The following is a 7,700-nucleotide window of genomic DNA, read 5'->3' on the forward strand; positions in this document are numbered from 1 at the left end:
TGGGCTGCTGGAGAGTAAAACCAACGTCATGTCCGCGTGTGTCCAGTAACATCACATGGCATTTTTACCCACGAACAGGTGCTGACCCTGAGGAATCTTAGCCCAAAACACTCTCCTTGCATCACAGAGTTATGGGGTAAAATCCTGGCTCCTTTGAAGTCAATGGCTGAATTCCTGTTGACTTCACTAGAGTCAGGATTTCACTTGTGGTGCTTTCTCTTTTATGTGCTCGCAGGGCCCCCACATGGGGCGGGGGAAAGGGTACACTTCACCGGGACCCGGAGGTCCTGGGAGGCCCTGCCCAGGCTGCAAGCTCCATTATCATGAGGAAAAAATGTTTCATGGCTCATGAGATTGTACGTATGGGATGAGGGATTGTGGTATGTGTGTGGGAGGGGGCCCGTGTTACAAGTTTGTACTGGGCCCGAAAAAATTGTGCTTGGGCCCCATGTGCTTGCCATGATATTATGGGAGGGAGTGGTGTAGGGGCAGAATCCCATCTAAGAGGGACAGGAGGTCAGACTAGATGTTTGTAATGATCTCTTCTGGCCTTAAAATGTATCAGTCTAGGGGAGCAGAAGCCTGTTGAGTGGATTGGGGAGCAACACTAAGGCTAAGCATCTCTCTCTACTGCTAAGGCAGCAGGCTGAGCAAGAATGTGAAGCTGGCACAAATAATATCACGTATGAATTTCTTTCCTCTCCATGCCTCGGCATGAGAGATGTTGATAATGCATCATTCTGAGAATGATAAGAGCTTCTGCCCCTAGAGAGTGGGGTATAAATTCCTTAGGCAAGTTAAGGGCTTGTGGGTGAATCATGACAGGCTCGGTAATCTGATATAGGAATGTTTCATTAGTAAACTACAAACAGAAAGCTTTTTGGGTTTTTTTTAACAGCCAGCTCTTCTACTGAAAGGCCAGCAGATGAAAGTGACATGGGGGGGGGCTCCCCTGTGTTAGCTCCAGAAAAATGAAATATTAAAGGCAGTGTCAGAGAGACGACTTTGACTGTTTGGTTAGAAATACCTATGATGTCTAGTCCCTGTGTCTGTTCAGTTTGTCTGTCCTTCCTATATGGTAAGCTAAGCTTCCTCCCTTATGTACCTAATTTACTTTATTATGGTCCCTTATTATCTAAACATCTTTCATTACTTAAAAGACAATAGTCTGCCATTTCATACCCCTGGTTTATTTTTATCTTGTAGGGTCATTTTGGCTTTGTCTATGCTAGTTAAAAACATTGTGTTAGAAAAGATTAACTACCATGACAGTTCTTGTGTCACAGTGGGTTGGTTAAAGCCTGTGACTTAACTTCTTTGCTAACATGATGCATTTTGCCAGTGCATCCAAGGCCTTAACTGCAGATGTTTAACTGTCTTAAAAATCTCTACAGTGGTGAGTAAAAAAAAATCCCCAAAGAACATAGCCACATATACAACAGATGGGCAAGTGCACCTTGAGATGTATATTATGGATAGAGACTCGTCATAACGCTCCTACCAAGCACATGTTCACTTACTCACAATTGTATATCTGTGACTCCTTCGCATTGCAGTGTGGGCGACTTCGACACCCTTATCATTCACTATCTTTGTGCTTTTTTTTTAAACTCTTATGGCTCTTGTGCGTGCAATGCATTTTGAATGCATTTAAATCTAATTAAAATAGAAAGACAAATTGGGCTTGTGGACAGGGGGGTTGACTTGGACATCAAGAAACTTGAGCTGTCATGTGACTTTAGGAATTTATCCTCACTGTGGCTAAGTTTCTCCAGCTATAAAATGGGGCTGGTGCTTACTCACCCTTAAGTGCTTTTACATCTATAGATTGACCATTCTATAAAAGTGCTAAGTACTCTTATTATTAAGCATATTGTAGTGGCAGTGCAAACAGCAGCTCCAGCGATAGCTGGTGCTTTCTCTTTATTTTAGTGTTAAGATTTTGTCTTGTCTATTCTTGTATCAGGTCTGGGGGTTTTAGGTCCTGCCTGTGTGGGCTAGGATTGTTATTTGCAGTGTTCCACTAAATCCCTGTAAGTGACTGTTTTGGGGCTGCATGTACATGGACATAAGTTTGTGATGGATAATAGTTACAGCACAGGACCTGGCGTCAAGGTATCTGAGGTGTCATATGCGCTGATAGAATGGTTGCTCTTTGATTTTTGTTGTTGTTTTTTTAAGTAAAAAAACAGTTCCTGGAAGCATTAAAATTTTGTTACTCATTTTTTGAAATTTCAGCAAAATATTTCAACCAGCTTGCCACCTGACAAATGTTGCCAACATTTTTCATGAGTGTTTCTTAATCAAAAATTTTAATTTTGATGAAAACTCATTGAAAATTCAAAATTTAGAAAGCTTTGACCAGCTCTAGCTCAGAGGAGCTTCCCGTGAGAATCTATCCTATACTTCGCCTATACAGTGTTCTCAACTTAAGAAGCTCAGCTGTCACTTTTTAAAAAGTAGGTGTTTAGATTTCATGGTTATGGAGACAAGTGTTAACATTTAATGTCAGAATACCCTAAAAGAAAAGAAAAAATATGCAAAAACCAGAAAGTAAATTAAAAAAAAACCCTCAGTATATAAACTTCAGAGCAAAACCATGCTCTGCAATTTGCCAGAAGCTGGGAACGGGTGACAGGGGATGGCTCACTTGTTCTGTCCATTCCCTCTGAAGCCCCTGGCATTGGCCACTGTAAGAAGACAGGATGCTGGGCTAGATGGCCCAATGGTCTGACCCAATATGGCCATTCTTATGTATTTTTTTAAATCTCATTATTGTAAAGCCAATCTTCTGATTTAGGGGAGAGGAGAAGGAGGGGCTGACTCATTTTTCAATGATTGGGGGTGGCAATAGTATAATCTCCCACCCCCATGGTTTTCTCTGAAACCTCTAGTATTGGTTAGTATTGGAGACAGGCGACTGGACTCAGATGGACTAGGGATCTGCTCCAATCTGGCAATACATACAGTAGTTGGGGGTGTGTGTGTGTGTGTGTGTGTGTGTGTGTGTGTGTGTGTCTCGCAGGGAGAGCATACGCTACCTGCTATACGCTACTAGCGTTCTGCTGTGGCAGCCAGGAGGACAAGATACTGTCTGCTGTCTGGAGTAGACTGTAGAAAGAGTGACTAGTAATGAGAGACTTCTCAGATTTGCTTTGTTTGGCCAAAGCATTTGACCACTAATAATAATAAAAGAGAGCACGAGATGGCAGAAGTGTGCATTCCCAAGTCACACCTGAATAGTCAACAAGTTGTTTATAACCCTCTTTTTTTAATGCCCTGTAAGACCTACAAATATTATTCCTAATTCTTATTATGTATTTAGTCATCAAGCACAGGTGTACATAGTTCGTTACAAATGAAGAAAAGGTCCCTGCCTGAAAGAGCAAACAATTTCTCTCACACATAGCTCCTGATGGTGTATAATTGCAGTATTCTTGCTTATGAACTTATTTCACACATGAAAAAAGGAGGGGAGGCAGCCAAGAAGGACAAGTAGGCCTGGTCTACACTGCGACCATAGGTCAATGGAATGTGGCTTCCGTTGACCACATAATGTACGCATCTCCACGGGCAGGCCTGTTCTGCTGACCTAAATCACGGGAAAGGTCAACTTAATAAAACCACCTCCGCAAGAGGCAGAGCACTGAAGTCGAATTGCATACACATGGCAGAGACAGGTTTGGAAAAATGACGCGAACAAACGTTCGTCTGTTTGTTTGGGACAAGCAGGGAGGCGGGAAGGAAGACTTTGCATCATGGGAGGACAACAACCTTCCCAAAAGGCACTGCGGGATAGCTAGCCATGGTGCACTGCTTTTATTATCGATGCAAGTGCGGCTGGTGGGGATGCAAACCTCTAACGCAATGCACGTGGGGTCATCACGCTCCTCTGACTTCGTTAATTCGGTGGGTGGAATCAACTGAAATTAAATCGGTTTCACTCTGCAGTGTAGACATTGCCTTACTCTAATGGTGAGCTGTAAGACTAGATTATTAAGGGGTTCTCAGTCCAGTTTCCTGTTTAAAAACACTTTCTTTGAAGGCACCATTGATGTCATTTCACTGGAGCAGGGACTAGAACCTGGGTCTCCCAGGTGAGTGCCTTTAACCAGCAGGCTACGACGTCAGTCTCTCTGGCCCAGTGAATAGTTAAGTATTTCATCCAAAGTGGAATAGCTTCAACAGGAGCTATTGAGAGACCTCCCCACAACAAATCTTCTTATAACCCGTAGGTTAAGCTGGAAGGTCGGTGCCTGGTGTTCAAGGCCCTGCTCTGACTGGGGTCGACTGAGAATTTAAATGTGGGTCTCCTGCTCCTGTGTGAGTGCTCTAGTCACTGGGCCATGGGTGGGGGGGGGGCAGTGCCATAGCTTTCACAAGAAAGGCTGACCTGGCTTAGGTGTCTAATACCAGAAAAGGGTTCATCGCTGTGAATCCTGAGTGAAGGGAGGCTCCTTGCTTTGGCCCAGAGTGAGGTGCCTAACTCCCTTCGAGGTGTGGGGCTTAGGCCACATCCCTCTCTTCAGCATTTCTTATCGGCCATGTTAGGCAGTTCCTGTTCAGCTTGTTGGATTTTGTGAGTCCCATTCTTAGGTGTCCAACTCTCTCCCTGCATTGTATAGGGCGCTTGGGCACCTAACTCAGGGCTGTGGATTCTGCTAGGCAGCAGGGTGGCTAAGCATTAGGCATTACAATGTTGAATCTAAATCCTCTTGTGGATCTAATCCATCATCCTCTTTGCTTCTTCCAGCCCAGCTTCTGCTGCTCAGCTGGCAGATAATAGCACCTAAAGGCTATTTGTCATGTGATCCCATGTTCCAGTTTGTACACATTTTACTGGGAAATGCTATTGACGTTTCCAGTTTGTTCCCTGTCCTCGCCCACCTCCCAAAATACATGTTCCCAAAATTCCAAAATACATGTTCAGAAATACGTCACTCATTTGTTTTTCTTCTCTGTCTTCTCTGAAATCCGTCGTGTTATTCAGAAACATAATTTAGGGGAGCTCAAACAAAACACGGACTTGCTGAACACCAACTATTTATGTGTGATGGACAACAACCACAGCCTTTTGAAATGCTGGCCACTATTCTAGTCAGTGCCTGTGCAGATGCTACTCATGTGAACAAACACACCCTTTGGGGGGGGGGGACTTTTGAGAGGGTTGACTTTTGCAGAATAAAACTTGGGAGAGTCAGACCATTGGAGCCAAAACTCCAAGAAGGGAGATTAAGGTATTTCTCGGTACTTTTTTAAATGAATATACTGAATTGATGCCACTACTGAGCTACCCCGCTGAGGCAGTGCAGAGCACGTCTCTGGATCCTGAATGCCATTTTGGACTTCGGTGCCTAAATCCCTTTATGGATCTAGCACTGTGCTCCTGACGTCTCAATGCCTCTCCCAAGCGACCACCTGTAGGGATCAGGGGATAGTTCAGGCCCATTTAGTCCTTGTCCTCTCTGATGAGATTGCAACCAGGCTGGCAGCTGTGGTGGTGATTAGAGATGGAGCCAGCTCGCTGGTGGAAACTGAGCTGCAAGCGGCAACTCATTTCATGTAGGACATCGGAACTGCCTTCTGATGGTAACAGCTTTTGGGCAGTCCCGAACGTTTCAACACGATTACTTAGAAGTGCCATTCCATGGCTTCTTTAGATCTCCTGGGTCAGTCAGTCCCTTTGTCTTTACCTGTTGCGTGTATGTGTGTGTGTGTGTGTGTGTGTGTGTGTGTGTGCATGTCACTCTGTGTGCACAAGACAAGCTCAGACATGTTGGCATTTTTCATAGCTTTATTGAAAGAATTATGGAAGCAAAACTCGAAGGCACCTGACACGTAACTGACAGAGGGACAAGAGGCGAAGCTAACTAATTAGTCTCACTCTTAGCTATCCAGGGCCTGATCTTGCAAACACTTACTTGATGTGACTACGTTTCCTCTTGCACATAGTCCGTTGGTTTTAATGAGAGCACGCACAGCAGTACTTGCAGGATTGGGTCCTTGTTTTACCCACCTGCATTTCTTCTCTGATTTATTGATTCCTCCAGTGCTGGTGATTAGGTCTGTCTGTGCCACATGCTTCAAATAGTCAAGCCAATTAACACTCTTTCTGGGTGATGGGCTCGCCAATCGATTAAGCTGCTCCATCCCGCTGAGATTCCTTGTGGTTGCAAAGGCAAAAGCTTGGTCATATAAAACACATTGAAATAGAATTAATGAAAAGCAAGGCCTGACTGACAGATGAAATGGTCTTTACTTTCAGAAGCCAGCCAAGAGGTCTTTATTGGGCTCTTCTCCCCCAGATCTGGGAAAGAAATAACAGCTATTACTAAAATGAGTTTGGGAGGGGGGAGAGTTCAGTGATCTTAATGCATGGATTGCAACTATAGACGAATAAAACAAATCCTGTGTTTAAATGGTCTCCATCTGCTGCACAGTCTCCCATCCACGCCACCTTTTGAAGCTGTGTATTATACAAGGCTCTGAACCGCCACATTATTTATTCCCCAAGGGCCAAGCCAGGGCCCAGCTTGCTAGCTATTTGCATCATGGGTAGTAGTGGGGGAAGGGAAGCAGGCTCTAGACAGCTACTACAGTCTAAGTAGGCGAGAAGGGACAGGGAGTGGACAGAGCCTTGGTTCCACGTCCCTAATCTGCTGGTACACATAGCTCCTGGTGCACACTGGGGGACATGTGCTGTGCTGGCTAGAGACCTGGCACGGTTTACTCCCTCCCTGGCACAGCAGGGGAAGAGCGAGAGGTTGATGGGAATTTGGAATGTCTGCGGCTGTGATTGTCAGCGTTACATTGTGCTGCCCTAGACTCAGCGTAGGGCACATAGTCACGATCTGACCCCCAGATTTGATCATTCAAGTACTCCCTTGCAGGCTGCTTCACTTTTAAAAACTCCCATTATAGCTATTGAAAAAGCAACTGAACACCAAACCCACATTATTTTCCTGGAAGGGGGCGGGGGGGAGGAGGGGGGATTGTAATGTTTTCAAAAGAGTTGTGGGCACGGTAAAGCCCTGACTCTGCAAGCACTTAAACACAAGAGAAACTTTACTCACAGGTGTAACCCCCTGACTTAGTGTAAACATGGTGCACGTAAGAAAAGCCTTTGCACAGCTCAATCTAGGGAGGGGGGCCGCAGGGCACCACCTGCCTCCTGCACAGGTGGCATTCGTCACTGGCTACCGCCGGCCACTCCACTAGCTCTTTACCTCCCCTTTGTGCTTCTACAAAGTGGACCTAGTGGTTGAGCGTATCTGGCCCAATGTATATAAAATACCCCTTAAAAGGGCCAGATACATATTTCCTTAGCAAATGGTCCTTAATGGATGATCTCACTGAAAAAAACATCCCCCTATCAGACATAGCTCACAAGGTCTGCTTAAAGTGACTGGGACTGAAGGATGAGGAAGAATTCTATGGCTGAGTCTTTCAGTGATGTGAGTCAACTTGGGGGCCTTTTTAAAATGTAAGTGTTGCAAATAAGATGTTCTGTTTCATAGTCTTTCATTCCCATAGACGTGACAGGCAGCAGGGACTATCATGATCAGCTACTCTGACCATCTGCACATAGACTGTCACCCACCGGCTCCTGTAATAGATCCAGAACCTTTGGCTGAGTTACTGAAGTCCTCAAATCTTGATTTATAGTTACAGAGAATCCACCATTTACTCTAGTTAAAACA

This window comes from Emydura macquarii, unplaced genomic scaffold, assembly GCF_026122565.2.
Source record: "Emydura macquarii macquarii isolate MOO-44397 ecotype Brisbane River unplaced genomic scaffold, CSIRO-AGI_Emac_v2 contig_719, whole genome shotgun sequence".
Taxonomy (NCBI): Eukaryota; Metazoa; Chordata; order Testudines; family Chelidae; genus Emydura; species Emydura macquarii.